Source organism: Bos indicus x Bos taurus, chromosome 3, assembly GCF_003369695.1.
Source record: "Bos indicus x Bos taurus breed Angus x Brahman F1 hybrid chromosome 3, Bos_hybrid_MaternalHap_v2.0, whole genome shotgun sequence".
In the NCBI taxonomy this organism is placed as follows: Eukaryota; Metazoa; Chordata; class Mammalia; order Artiodactyla; family Bovidae; genus Bos; species Bos indicus x Bos taurus.
The window spans coordinates 80,246,253-80,262,465 of record NC_040078.1 but is presented as its reverse complement, the minus strand read 5'-3'; positions in this window follow the sequence as shown (position 1 = coordinate 80,262,465).

The following is a 16,213-nucleotide window of genomic DNA, read 5'->3' as shown; positions in this document are numbered from 1 at the left end:
CCAGGATGTCTGGCTCTAGGTCAGTGATCACACCATCGTGAGTATCTGGGTCATGAAGATCTTTTTTGTACAGTTCTTCTGTGTATTCTTGCCACCTCTTCTTGATATCTTCTTCTTCTGTTAGGTCCATACCATTTCAGTCCTTTATCGAGCCCATCTTTGCATGAAATGTTCCTTTGGTATCTCTGATTTTCTTGAAGAGATCCCTAGTCTTTCCCATTCTGTTGTTTTCCTCTATTTCTTTGCACTGATCCCTGAAAAAGGCTTTCTTATCTCTTCCTGCTATTCTTTGGAACTCTGCATTCAGATGTTTATATCTTTCCTTTTCTCCTTTGCTTTTTGCTTCTCTTCTTTTCACAGCTATTTGTAAGGCCTCCCCAGACAGCCATTTTGCTTTTTTGCATTTCTTTTCCATGGGAATGGTCTTGATCCCTGTCTCCTGTCCAATGTCATGAACCTCATTCCATAGTTCATCAGGCACTCTATCTATCAGATCTAGGCCCTTAAATCTATTTCTCACTTCCACTGTATAATCATAAGGGATTTGATTTAGGTCATACCTGAATGGTCTAGTGGTTTTCCCTACTCTCTTCAATCTAAGACAGATTGAACTCTCTTCATTCTGACAGAATGTGGTCCACTGGAGAAGGGAATGGCAAACCACTTCAGTATTCTTGCCTTGAGAACCCCATGAACAGTATGAAAAGGCACAATGATAGGATACTGAAAGAGGAACTCCCCAGGTCAGTAGGTGCCCAATATGCTACTGGAGATCAGTGGAGAAATAACTCCAGAAAGAATGAAGGGATGGAGCCAAAGCAAAAAGAATACCCAGCTGTGGATGTGACTGGTGATAGAAGCAAGGTCCAATGCTGTAAAGAGCAATATTGCATAGGAACCTGGAATATCAGGTCCATGAATCAAGGCAAATTGGAAGTGGTCAAACAAGAGATGGCAAGAGTGAATGGCGACCTTCTAGGAATCAGCAAACTGAAATGGACTGGAATGGGTGAATTTAACTCAGATGACCACTATATCTAGTATTGCAGGCAGGAATACCTCAAAAGAAATGTAGTGGCCATCATGGTCAACACAAGAGTCCGAAATGCTGTACTTGGATGCAATCTCAAAAACGACAGAATAATCTGTTTGTTTCCAAGGCAAACCATTCAATATCACAGTAATCCAAGCCTATCCCCCAACCAGTAATGCTGAAGAAGCTGAAGTTGAATGGTTCTGTGAAGACCTGCAAGACCTTTTAGAACTAACACCCAAAAAAGATGTCCTTTTCATTATAGGGGACTGGAATGCAAAAGTAGGAAGTCAAGAAACACCTGGAGTAACAGGCAAATTTGGCCTTGGAATACGGAATGAAGCAGGGCAAAGACTATAGAGTTTTGCCAAGAAAATACACTGGTCATAGCAAACACCCTCTTCCAACAACACAAGAGAAGACTCTATACATGGACATCAGCGGATGGTCAACACCGAAATCAGATCGATTATATTCTTTGCAGCCAAAGATGGAGAAGCTCTATACAGTCAGCAAAAACAAGACTAGGAGCTGACTGTGGCTCAGACCATGAACTCCTTATTTCGGGTATATTGCCATTTTAACAATATTAAGTCTTCGCTCCTATGACCATGTGATGCCTTTCTATTTATTTAATTATTTTCCAATTTCTCTCAATAAAGTTTTGTAGTTTTTTGTGTACATATCTTTTGCTAAGGTTTTTAGAAAATACTGTTGCTAAGTATTACATTCTTTTGATGTTATTGTAAATGAAATTTTTTTCTTAATTTCATTTTCATATTGTTTGTTGCTAGTACAGATATGCAATTGATTTTTGTGTACTCATCTTGTAACCTCATGTCTTGCTAACCGCCTTTTTAGCTCTAACAATTATTTCCTCATGTTCAAATTGTCCCAAATTTGGCAAGTAGGATCCTCTTCAAGTTGTTCTTGTTTCTTTTTAATGAGGCTCCATCAGTATTTGAATACTTACTTGATTGTTGGCATAAGATTTCACAGTGTCATCTCAACTTTCCCTTCCAAGACCTGGAATTAGTCAATTCTCCACAGAGTTCTGGCCTCTTTCAGTGGGATAATGGAGTATTTAGAAGCCACCAGGGCCCTGGCACCGAGTATGCTCATTGTCATTGTGGTGACATTAGATAGAATTAAGAAATGTATATATTTTAAGTTATAAGTTCATACTGATGTTTGTAATTCAAATTTAAACATTGCAAGATTTTTCCATACCTCTTTTATTTTATATTTTCTTCTCAAACTGAAAATCTTGTTTCCTATTCACATTTGATATATTTATCTGCTTTGTCCCAGTGCTACTCTCTGTATTATGTAAATCAACTCATTGTGTTCTTCAGGTACTAGGAAGTTTTTCTTTTTAAAAAGTTGCCAGTCTAGTTCAGTAGCGTATTTAGTGGCCTAGCTGATTTACATTCTGGTACTAGCTCCTTATTTTCTTGAAGACCAGTAGCAAGCAGTTGACTGACAGACAGTTGGCTATTAATTTTCATATGTCAGTTTTACATTCTGCTATATTAGGGAATTCTTTTATTATTTCTATGATATAATACTGATTCTGTTGGTTCTTCCATGTTTAATATCTGTACATAAGAATAGTTTTACCTATTTTCCACTTTTTTAGTTCTAATTATTTTCTCTTTTGTTTCTAATTGTTTCTCTTTCTGCATTGGTTAATATTTCCAACAGTGTTAAGTAGTAGTGGAGACAATACATTCCTTTATCTTGTTTCTGGCCTTAGAAGGAATCTGTCTCATGTTTCTCCATAAATAAGACTTCTTAAATTTCCTGCAGTTTAAAAGGTAGCTATGTTCCTTTCACTGATTCTTTCCTGAGATATTTTAATTATGTGTCTATGTCATATTCCATTGATTTATATTTTTTCTCCTTATTATCTCCTTCCTTGGAATTCTTGATTCAGTTTGTTGATTTTTTCCCTAGCTGTTTAAGTTGAAAGTTTAATACCTTTATGTTCATTTTATGATTTTTATACATGTTTAAGACTGTGAGTTTTCCTCTGATTATTTTCATAGCAGCATCTCACAAATTCTGACATGCAATGCTTTCATTATAGTACTTATAGAAATTTTTTGATTTTGTTTGTATATTCTCTTTACACAAAGGCTGTTTAATAGTTTTTCTTTCATATCCTATGCAGAAGGGTTTTTGATTTTTCAATTTTGATATTAATTTATAGTATTATTGCATTGTGGTCAAATTTTTTTTTTAGTATTGGACTTCCCTGTTGGTCCAGTGGTTAAGAGTCTGTGCTCCCAATGTAGGAGACATGGGTTCCATCCCTGGCTGGGGAACTAATCTCACATGCTGCACAATGGGGCCTAAAGTTAAGAAAAAAAAATTGGGGGGTATGATTTCTACCTTACTGTACTTTTGAATATTCTTTTGTCAAGCTTTGTGACTCTCCATGAATGCTTGAAAAGAAGCTAAATTCTCTATTATTCCATATCTGCATTATTTATTAATAATGAGTTTTAAAAGAGTTTCATCATTAAATTTATTAAGTGTTATATCTGAGAAAAATGAGATCGTTAATCAGGATTACATTATGATATATTTAAGTAAGATTCTACTAGAAATCTGATTAATCACTTGTTTCTTTTAGAAGTCTGTACTTTTTTTTGGCCACACAGTGCGGCATGTGGGATCTTAGTACCCCAACTGGAACCTGCACCTCCTGCATTGGAAGCATGGAGTCTTAACTGTTGGACCACTGGGGAAATCCAAGAAATCCCTGCTTCTTAATCTCCTAAAATGGGATATGCCAGTTGGCCAAAGCTGGAAAGAGGAGGAAAATTTCTTACTTTTCAATTACCCTGAAGTGACCAATGAAAAATACTTTTAACTATCAAACTCTCAAAAATTTAAAAGACTAATGATATTCAGGATTGTGAAGTTATAATGTAAAGGGAAATTTATATACTGTCACAGGATATACAAATCGATAGGGTCACTATGGAAGGCAAATTGCTAGTATATATCTTATCAATATTAAAAATTCACATGTCTTTTGATCCTGTATTCTATTTATTTCAAGGACTCCTTTCTACAGAAATACATATGTGCACAAAATTATGTAGAGTATATGTTGAAGTCTTGTTTGAAACAGCAAATACTTGAAACAACCTGAATATCTTACAGTAAGGGTATGGTTCAGTAGTAAATAATAAATCATAGTCTATCCATATATGGACCATTATGCACTGAATAATTTTCCAGATGTATTGTTTGTTCGTTTATTTTTGGCTGCACTGAGTCTTTGTTGTTGCATGCGGGCTTTCTCTAGTTTCAGTGAGCAGGGGCTACTCTCTAGTTGAGATGAGCGGGCTTCTCATTGTGGAGCTTCTCTTGTTGCGGAGCACAGGCTCTAGGGTGCGTGGGCTTCAGTGCTTGTGGCGTGTGGGCTCAGTTGCCCTGTGGCATGCGGAATCTTCTCATACCAAGGATGAAACTTGTGTCCCCTGCATTGGCAGGGAGATTCTTAACCACTGGACCCCTAGGGAAGTCCATTAATAAAAAATATAAACAATTGTAGATTATACCATTTATATAAAAACTAGTATGTGTGTGTTTGTGTGTGTGATGGATAGTAAGTCCATTACTCAGGTATACAAGAAAAGGAACTTCTTTTATTTTTATAATTTGGTCTAATTTCTATTTTGAATCCTCACCGTATCAACTCTGTAGATATACTCTCAATGAATTTGAAGTTTATCATTCCTTTTCTCCAGGGGTGCATCTGAGTTTCAAGGAACTGGGAGATAGGGGTGGCTATTGGTCCCTCTGATACTCAAGGTCCATTGTCAACACAGGCACCTGCCAAGATATCCATCCTCCTGATTTGTGGTCATCAGTCCCCTGGGTGTTTCCATCCTGTCGGCAAGAGTTTCTCCCTGCTGCTGCTCCATCTTGTTCCTGGGCACAGAAGTCATTTGTCAGGCCCAAGACTTGTTTTGGTGTTTTTATTCCCTGCCAGGGTACTGGACAGTCTACGAGCAACATCTCAGAATGCTGCCTCAGAGGCAATCTACCAAGACTCTCGCTCCAGAACTGTCTGAAATCTGTCCTCACTACTTTCTTTCAGACTCTCTGCTCCCCTCCTCCCAGGGAAATATCCAAGGGAGAAGAAATGATGAGTCAGCAATCCCTCTGTCCTTAATTTTCTAAGATTCATCCTCATTCCAAGGGTTTTAGACTTTGGAAAACCAAAGCCAAGGAAAGACCCTCACAACACCCATACTTGTCTTTTGTCATCCTTCCCTCAGTGAGCACAAAAAAGCCATGCTGTTTAACTGGAGACTTACAGCAAGAAAGGAAGAAGTAAACCAGAAAGAGAAAAATAAATATTGTATAGTAATGCATAGATGTGGAATCCAAAAAAATTGGTATGACAATCTTACTTACAAAGCAGAAATAGAGACAGATGTAGAGAACAAACATGGATACCAAAGGGGAAGGGAGGTGATAGGATGAATTGGGAGGTTGGGATGGACATATATACACTATTGATACTATGAATAAAATAGATAACCGATGATAACCTATTGCAAAGCACTGCTGCTGCTAAGTCCCTTCAGTCGTGTCCGACTCTGTGCGACCCCATAGATGGCAGCCCTCCAGGCTCCACCGTCCCTGGGATTCTCCAGGCAAGAACACTGGAGTGGGTTGCCATTTCCTTCTCCAAAGCATGAAAGTGAAAACATGAAAGTGCAGTCACTCAATCGTGTCTGACTCTTAATGACCCCATGGACTGCAGCCTACTGCAGGCAAGAGTACTGGAGTGGGGTGCCATTGCCTTCTCTGATTGCAAAACACTATTTGATGGAACTCTATTTGATGCACTGTGGTGATCTAAAGGGGAAGGAAATCCAAAAATCCAAAAAAGAGGGGATATATGTATACATTTAGCTGATCCACTTTAATGTACAGTAGAAACAAATACAACATTGTAAAGCAACTATACTCCAATAAAAAAAATTTTTAAACCTTGTCAATTTTGAAAACAAAAAATAAAAAGAAAGGAATTTGGTCGATATTTCTAAATATCTTATAGTGATATTTTTACTCATATTTATTCATATGTGGAAATGTAGAAGAAATATCTTGAAAGGTATGTCAAACAATTGAGAGTGACTTCCTCTGGGGAAGGCTGTAAAAAATGGGGAGCTGCAACCTTGCTATGTGCCTGGAAGGTGACAGAGAATGACATTTGTGAACCCACTAATGACTCCACACACTCCAAACTAGAGGTTCAGAAAAAGTGATGTGTACGGGATGCTCCTTTTAATCCCTCCTTGTTGGCTGACTTTTTATAAGCAGATCGGATGTCACCTCTCATTTATCCCCTCCTAATGGATAGGATTAATAAATATGGATTCATCAAATGAGTTTCTGATCTATATTTAATTTCCAATTGGAATCTTCGGAGAATCCGAATAAAATAAAATAAAACTCTATTTTATCTCTGCTGTTTCAAATTCTTGCAATGAATTTTGTTTTTGTCACCAAATCTGTTAAGGAGTAGTAAATGAATCACTCGTTGATTTATCATGCTTGACAGTCTTTTGGTTCAAATATAAAGAGGAAAGCCTAGGGGCTTTCTTGGTGGTCCAGTGTGTAAGAATCTCCTTTCCAATGCAGGGTAGTGGGTTCGATCCCTGGTCAGGGAACTAAGATCCTACATGCCACGGGGCAGCTAAGCCAGTGTACCACAACTACTGAGCCCGTGTGCCACAACTAAAGAGAAGTCCACATACAATGAAAGATCCCACGTGCCACAACCAAGACCTGACGCAGCCAAATAAATAAACATTAAAAAAAATAATAAAGAAGAAGACCTAAAGTGGAGGAAGGGGGAAAGCGACAGGTTAAACACACAGTCCCAAGGCAAGTCACCTGCAAAAACCAGCGGAAGCAGATCTGTGTATTTGAAGCAAGGTCACATCTGTTTTATAGGCCTCTGCTTTTGGCCTTAGATGCTGCAGTGATTTAGTGGAAGTAAAATTATATTTATTAGATTTATAGGTGGGAGGGATTGGCTTTGGATAAAGCACTCAAGATTTTGAAAGACCTTGAAGTTAGGTCAAAACAACAAAATGCAGTTTAATGGAAATGAATGCCAAGTCCTACATTTAGGCTTAAAATATTCAGCAGTTGCATAAGTATAGAATGGGAGGAACTTGGCTTAATAATTTTATGAAAAAAATTCTGAAATTTTAGGTAACTATATACTAGCCTAATCTACTGTTAAAAAATCTTCCACCCTCTAAAAAGACAACTAACAGGATCTTCACTTATAATAGAAATACAGTTTTGTGTTCAGATTAATGGAGGCATCATATTGTACTCAGCATTGGAGATATTTCCAGATTTCTTGTTAATGAAAAATATGAACAAAACATAGACTATGATACCACTTGTATAAAAAATGTGTGTGTGCAAGTGTGTAGTGGATATGAACTAAGTCTTGTATTTAACTTTCAAAATTCAGTTATAGGAGTAAACCCTCATAAATGATTTTTAAATAAATTTTTTAAATGTTAAAAAATTATTAAATGAATTCCTCCTCATGGCACACATTTTAGTAGTCACTAATGTATAGTATTTGGGCAATACCTGAAGTACCTGGAGACGTTCTGAGTTCTACTTTTTAGAAAAGTATTGTGAAAGAAGAAAATATTCAGAAATGAAAGGAGGAGTTGCAGAAGTGGGGTAGGTAGGTGAAGGACCCAGGGCTGAGTGTGGGGAGGGGATAAGCAGGCATAGTCTTCAGATATCTAATGAACAGTCCACGGCAGAGCTAGGTGTCATAAAGAGGGTAATCTGTGATCAACACAAAGAAGGTCTATACCATTTATTACTATCCCAAAATGAATAAGGCTGAGTTGCCTTCCCACTGTGTTGCCTGTCAACTGGGAAGATGATGATGATGTGAACAATAACAGTTATTATTTATTGAATGTTTACTAAGTGTTTTTCATATATTTAATACCTTCATTTAATACCCACAACAGTGCTATGAGGCTCAGAGAGCTTAAGTACCTTTCCCAAGGTTTGATTGTCTACCTACAAACCCCCCCAAATTGGGATAGTCCAGTGCATCCATATTTCAAACACTCTTTGCTCTAGTCATCTAAGACTTTTTAACAACATGATCGTTCAGCCTTTTTCAGTATACGGTATAGAATCTGATAGCAGTAGATGTTCAATGTACATTAGTGTGCATTAGTTGAATGAGGATGAATAATCTATGAATATGAATGGGGTATCATGTATTATGAATGGATTCTGGAATAAAATGCACTCTGCTATGGTTACAGATCTTAAGATGAACCCAATAAGCATAAAGCATGTTTCTACATTGTCTAATAGAACTTTCTGCAACAATAGAAACCTTAACTATGTTCTTTAACTATGCTGGCAATATAGTAGCCACAAGGCACTTGTGATAACTGAATATTTTTAATGTGGCAAGTTTGGACTTCCCTGGTGATCCAGGGGTTAAAACTCCCTGCTTCCAATGCAGGGGGCATGGGGTCTATCCCTGGTCTGGGATCTAAGATCCCATATGCTGCATGGTGCAGCCAAAAATAAATGTGGCTAGTTCAACTGAGGAATTTTTATTCAATCAAATGTTATTAATTAAGTGTAAAGGCAAATAGCTACATGTGTCTAGTGGATGCTGTAATGAACAAAATAACTCTAGAAGCTTTGATCTTTTTTTTTTGCATTTCCTGTACTTGACTGCAAGAGGGGTGAATTGTGTGAGGAGGGTATACAAGGATAATGATTGTACTGAGTTAGATGAAGTCAGCTTGTCTTGGGCTCACCGAGGTGTATCAGGCTGGCTGAGAAGTCACAGGCATCATGAGCAAAACACTAATTAAAGAAGCAGGTACATTGAACCCATGGGTAGGATGTCCTGGTGGCCCCCAGGCCGATTATCCAGAAGAAAGAACTGAACTCCATAGGGAAGAATCATGGCTGATAGGATGTGCAAGCTGCTAATGGGGCAGGACCACCTCTCTATCCCCCAGGGTCATGACCCCCAAAGTTCATGGGTCACCAAATTCACGTGGAGAAAATAAAGATCAAGATTGCTCAGAATTTTAGGGGACTTTATTGACCTCTTAGTGTATGCCATGGTGGTGATTTACTCCCTAAATCATGTCTGACTCTTGTAACCCCATGGACTGTAGCCCACCCAGGCTCCTCTGTCTATGGATTTTCCCAGGCAAGGATACTGGATTGGGTTGCCATTTCCTCCTCCAGGGGATCTTCCCAACCCAGGGATCGAACCCACGTCTCCTGCATTGCAGGCGGATTCTTTATTGACTGAGCCACCAGGGAAGCCCTACCCTGAAAGAATTCCCAAGTCCATCTCACTGTTTTACCTTGTGCCATCTTCTCCTTTGCTCACCAAGTTTCAGTTATGCCTGTCCTCTGTGTTCCTGCCCAGAATCTACCAAATCTCAGCAGACTATTGTGACTAAGAGTACAAAATTCTGGAGCCAGGTAGTTGGAGTGAAAATTCTTCCCTTGCTGTTTATTAGCAACTTATTAACATTTCTATGCCTCAGTTTTTTCATTTGCAAAATGAAAATAATAATAGTACTTACCTTATAGGATTGCTGAAAGGATTAAATGTATGAACATATGTAAAGTACTTAGAGTATTACCTGAGCCATAATAAGTATTATAAAACCATTGGTTAATATTATCAGTAATATTAATGTTCAGTTCAGTTCAGTCACTCAGTTGTGTCCGACTCTTTGCGACCCCATGAATCACAGCACGCCAGGCCTCCCTGTCCATCACCAACTCCCAGAGTTTGCTTAGACTCACATCCATCGAGTCAGTGATGCCATCCAGCCATCTCATCCTCTGTTGTCCCCTTCTCCTCCTGCCCCCAATCCCTCCCAGCATCAGAGTCTTTTCCAATGAGTCAACTCTTTGCATGAGGTGGCCAAAGGACTGGAGTTTCAGCTTTAGCATCATTCCTTCCAAAGAAATCCCAGGGCTGATCTCCTTCAGAATGGACTGGTTGGATCTCCTTGCAGTCCAAGGGACTCTCAAGAGTCTTCTCCAACACCACAGTTCAAAAGCATCAATTCTTCGGCACTCAGCTTTCTTCACAGTCCAACTCTCACATCCATACATGACCACAGAACAACCATAGCCTTGACTAGATGGACCTTTGTTGGCAAAGTAATGTCTCTGCTTTTCAATATGCTATCTAGGTTGTAGTTCTCCTACATTAAGATCTGCTTCCCATACCTTATATATTTTTCCCCTGGACAACTGGTCATCCTACAGGTCTTAAAGTTCACATCATTTTCTCAGGGAGCGGTTTCCCTTTCAGTGAATTTAGCCACCACACCCCCACCCCCACCGTTATATGTTCTAACACTGCTGGTACACTGGGCTTTTCCTTCATAGCACCTATTCCACTTGTGTGATTATCTGTTTGGGTAATTGGTTATTTAATGTCTTTCTTCTCCATTAGACCATAAACTCCTTGAGTAAAAGAACCACAGTTGTTCAGTTTTTCAGAGTTATATCCCACTGTATCAGGGACTAGTGGGATATTTGTTCAAAGTAATTGTTTAATGAAAGAAAGAATTAAAGGAGGCCTGTTAGTATCACAGGATAAGGCAATGTAATATTTCAAGCCAAGCTCACAGAAGCAAACCCTCTGAAATTTTCAAAAACCTTCTCCATTTTGTAACAGCTTTTAGTATCCACCCTGTTCAGGTCCTTCCATCATCATTAACAACCCGCAGTTGAAAATAAGAAGCCAAGGTAATTATTCGTGGAAGAGGGAAACATAAGCCAGCAAATGTAATTGAGAGAAAATTATCCTTAGAGGTTACATCCAATGATCTGATTTGCTTTTTGTGGCCCCTTGGGAGATGGTGATATGCAGCTCCAGCTAATCTTCCTTGGAAGTGTCCATCTGGCACCATGTTGCCAGGGATACCATTCAGAGTTAGATATTTCTCCCCCAGTATGCCTTCTCTGTAGGGGTATTTATAAGAGTACTCTGACTGCTGTAACAAACAACTGCAGAATCTCAATGCCAGACATAGCAAAGGTGTTCCTTGCTTACACTGCAGTTCAATGTGATTGATGGAAGAGCAGAAGGAATTTGTTTCACGCAGTCATTCAGGGACCCAGCTCCCTCCTTCTGAAAGCTCTGGGCTTCAAAAATCAGTCAGTGGATCTTCAGCTTCCAGTCAGCTGATCTGTGAAGAAAGAGAGCATGGAGGGTTATGTGAGAACGGTCAGAGGCCAGGCTTCTGAGTGATGTACATCATTATTCCCCATTCCTTTGGCCAGACTCAGTCACTTGGCCATGACCAGCTGCAAGTTAGGCTGTGAAAGTAGTCTAGCTGGGGCCCAGGAAGAAGAGGATATGGTGAGCACCACCCATCTCTGTCACAAAAGCAAACTGATACTTTGATAACCAAGATTAACAGCAAGTAGAAGAGAAGTTAAGAACTCCAATTTTAACTATAATTATACCTCAAACATGGAGAAGGCAATGGCACCCCACTCCAGTACTCTTGCCTGGAAAATCCCATGGATGGAGGAGCCTGGTGGGCTGCAGTCCATGGGGTTGTTAAGAGTCAGACACGACTGAGTGACTTCACTTTCACTTTTCTCTTTTCATGCACTGGGGAAGGAAATGGCAACCCACTCCAGTGTTCTTGCCTGGAGAATCCCACGGACGACAGAGCCTGGTGGGCTGCCGTCTATGGGGTCACACAGAGTCGGACATGACTGAAGCGACTTAGCATAGCATAGCATAGCATACCTCAAACAAACAAAAAAAGGAGTATCTTCACATTCTAAGATTTAAAAGCATGCAGGCCTTCCCTGAGGGCATTACACCACAATTCTAAGTGTTGCAAAGGAACTCTCCAGGAGAACAAAAGATGTCAGGATTGCAGACCCAGCTGGTGACACTGGTTTGAAACAGCCACCACCATCCCATGTGGTTAGAGCTGAATCCCCAGTGGAACCCATATTATTTCCATTTTCCTATTACCACTCATTTTATTATTTATTAATTTATTTAGGGCTGCTCTGGTGGCTCAGTGGTGAGGAATCCATCTGCCAATGCAGGAAACACGTGTTCGATCCCTAGATTGGGAAGATCCCCTTGAGAAGGAAATGACAACCCACTCCAATATTGTTGCCTGGGAAATCCCATGGACAGAGGACCCTGGCAGGCTGCATACAGTTCATGGGGTTGCAAAAGAGTTAGACATGACTGAGCAACTAACCAGCAACTACAATACTTATTTATTTGGCCACATCATCTGGCATATGGGATCTTATTTCCCTGACCAGGGATTGAATCTGTGTCCCCTGAAGTAGAAGATCTGAGTCTTAACCACTGGACTGCCGGGGAAGTCCCTCATTCATTTTAAAGCCTTGCCAATAGAGTCAGCTTTGTTAGTTGACCTAAAAGTTGGTGCTTAATTTATCTTTCTTATTATACAAGATCCACACATAGAAAGCTTGAAAAAAGAAAAATAGAAAGACGTGAGGAAAAAAATAATTTACACAATTGGACTGTCATTTTCACCAAAGTCTCTGACAAGGAGATCGGAGAAAGAAGAGGAGGGACCCTCAAGTCACCCTCCCTCAACCCGTCAGCCATTCCCATGGCCCTTCCCTTCTCTACTTGAAGGCTTTCCAACTACGCATCTATAGATAACCATTCACCTTATATTTCATTTCCCATCCACCAAGGCATACAGTTAAACTCTAAGCCATGGCCAACATTTCCAGAAAGATCCCTTGCCCTTTGACAGATTTTCTAGTCTCCACACAAAAGTTTTTCTCTAATAGAAAGGGGTGGAATACAAAAGCCTTTTGTTATAGCATGTTCTGTGTCATTTAAAAAGGGAGGGTGAGGATTAGCATAATTTGAATGTTTGCTTTGTGCCAGACAAGCCTAGATGCTTTGTAAATGTAATCTCACATTTCTTCTTCAACTTTTACCCCTCGAGATATATACGAATTTCCCAACTTTACAGAGGAGAAAACGAAGGCACACAGAAGCTAGTTACCCAGAAGTGATAAGTTCTGTGACTTTAATCACTCTTCTCCACTGCTCTGAAATCCCACATATCATAAGGGAGACAGAGAAGGAGGATTTCTGGAAAAACTCCTTGCAAGTGTGGGATGTCTGGATTATGTGGGGCTGCACATTGTGTTACAGGTCAGGAAACATTTTCCTGAAATCTCTGCTGAGGCTGTTTCTTCTGGGCATCTCCTTGGTTCCAGTCTCTAGTGACTCCACCCCTGGGCTGCTGTAATGTCTTCTCCTTCTGTCAGTCCAGCCTAGAGTGGTAATGACTTTTTACTATGCCTGTTTTCTGGACTGTGGGCTTCCCTGGGCCTCAGTGGCAAAGAATCCACCTGTCATGGTAAGAGACCCAGTTTTGATCCCTGGGTTGGGAAGATTCCCTGGAGAAGGAAATGGCAACCCACTCCAGTATTCTTGCCTGGGAAATCCCATGGATTTCCTGGAGGATTTCCTGGATTTCCATGGAAGAGCCTGGCAGGCTACATTCCATCGGTTCACAAAGAGTCAGACACAACTTAGCAACTAAACAACAACATTCTCTGGACTACTTCACGATCACCACTCCCCTGCAATAAAGTCCTTTGGTTCTGACATAAACCAAAACCAGAATGAGTATACATTTGATGAGAACCTCTACTTTACCAAGTCTGTGCTGGGCGTAGAGAATTTTGTGATTAATAAGTCAGGAGTCAGATGCAAAAATGAGAGCGCTAATCTGTGGAGTGAGAAAGACTTTTAAGCACCTATTTTCAATATAATATGAACTTCAGAACTTCAGATTGAAAAATAAGTGTAAAGTGGAGACTGCTCTGAATTGTTTCCTGGGCTAATAACGGTCCTATTGGCACTGCCACTGGGGTGACGTGAAACAGCGCCCAGTGGTTCCAAAGGCACCTGAGATGTTTTTAGGTTATACAGTTTAGTTTACATTCTGGAACTTTCTGTAAGGAAGGGTGAGTAACAGGACACTTCAGACATAAAAGAAGACAGACATAGAGTTAAATTATGAAGTCTGAAGGATGTAATCTTCACCAAGAATCAATCGTTTCATTTCTCTCTCTTGAGACTCATGCACACAAACACACACACACACTTATTAATTGTGAAAGAAGATGCTATTCTTTTTTATCTGTTGTATCTCTAAGTGGACATAGTATTATAATAAGCTCCTTTCTTGTCATTGAGCCTATTCAATTCTTTATATATGATAATAAAACATATCACAACCCTGTGAGTTGTGATATGGTACTATTTACTAAATCCATTTTACAGATGGGGAAACTGAGACTTAGAGAAGTTAGGCAAGTTGGATAAGGTGACATATACAGTAAGTGGCAGAGCCAGGATTCACACAGCTCTGCCTAGCTGGGAAGTGTAGGTCCTTTCTGTTAGCCCCCTCTCCACACATACACACATAGAATCTTGTATCCTATCAACTTTGAGCATTGCTGGACTTAGCTTTGTAAATCCAATGACATGAATGAAATTCAGGCTTTGGGGGAGGTTCTTTTCTTTCTGTCCTATGCCCAACATTTGTTTTGCACTTTTGACATTTGAAAAGAAATTCTATGTTGCTAGTGCTCATGAATGTGCCCAGGGCACTTGAGTGTTTCTACTAGGGTGGAAGATCTTCTCCCAGACTAAATTCTTTCCCCATGGGCTCCAGGGACTGCAGATAAGGCTTCCCACTGGATCTGCCTGAAGCAGTCTGTGACTTTGGGAGCCAGAGACTTTTGACCTGGTTCCAGCTCCAAGCTGGAGGGGTGTCATGAAATCACATGACATTTGGACTAAAAGGGCAAGCTGAAGAATGTCTCCCTCATGCTGTCCTGACTTGTGAATCTAAGCAGCGAGCAAATGTACCCCTCCAAGGAGCAACTATAATCCACTGGATATGCCAAAGAACAGAAGAAAAGGTAAGTCTCCAAGCCAGGCCAACTTGGGTTACTGATGCTTAGCAGTATTCTAAGACCAGTGGGACACGTGCAGGGAAGGATGGTGAGAAGCCCTGGAAGGAAACTTCTAGGTCGTCTGGTTAAATTCCATTAATGAATGGGGGTGGATGTGGTGGTGATTAAAATAGTAAGCCATGAGGGGGAGGGACATAACTAGTATTTTGCAGATGGTTCGAGTATTCAGGATTAGATTTAAGTGTCCTTACCCCAAAAATACACAGAAGAACTGTACAATAAAGATCTTCACGACCCAGATAATCACAGTGGTGTGATCACTCATCTAGAGCCAGACACCCTGGAATGTGAAGTCAAGTGGGCCTTAGAAAGCATCACTATGAACAAAGCTAGTGGAGGTGATGGAATTCCAGTTGAGCTATTTCAAATCCTGAAAGATGATGCTGTGAAAGTGCTGCACTCAATATGCCAGCAAATTTGGAAAACTCAGCAGTGGCCACAGGACTGGAAAAGGTCAGTTTTCATTCCAATCCCAAAGAAAGGTAATGCCAAAGAATGCTCAAACTACCACACAATTGCACTCATCTCACATGCTAGTAAAGTAATGCTCAAAATTCTCCAAGCCAGGCTTCAGCAACATGTGAACCGTGAATTTCCTAATGTTCAAGCTGGTTTTAGAAAAGGCAGAGGAACCAGAGATCAAATTGCCAACATCTGCTGGATCATGGAAAAAGCAAGAGAGTTCCAGAAAAACATCTAGTTCTGCTTTATTGACTATGCCAAAACCTTTGACTGTGTGGATCACAATAAACTGTGGAAAATTCTGAAAGAGATGGGAATACCAGACCACCTGACCTGCCTCTTGAGAAATCTGTATGCAGATCAGGAAGCAACAGTTAGAACTGGACATGAAACAACAGACTGGTTCCAAATAGGAAAAGGAGTTCGTCAAGGCTGTATATTATCACCCTGCTTATTTAACTTCTATGCAGAGTACATCATGAGAAACGCTGGGCTGGAAGAAGCACAACTGGAATCAAGATTGCCGGGAGAAATATCAATAACCTCAGATATGCAGATGACACAACCCTTATGGCAGAAAGTGAAGAGGAACTAAAAAGCCTCTTGATGAAAGTG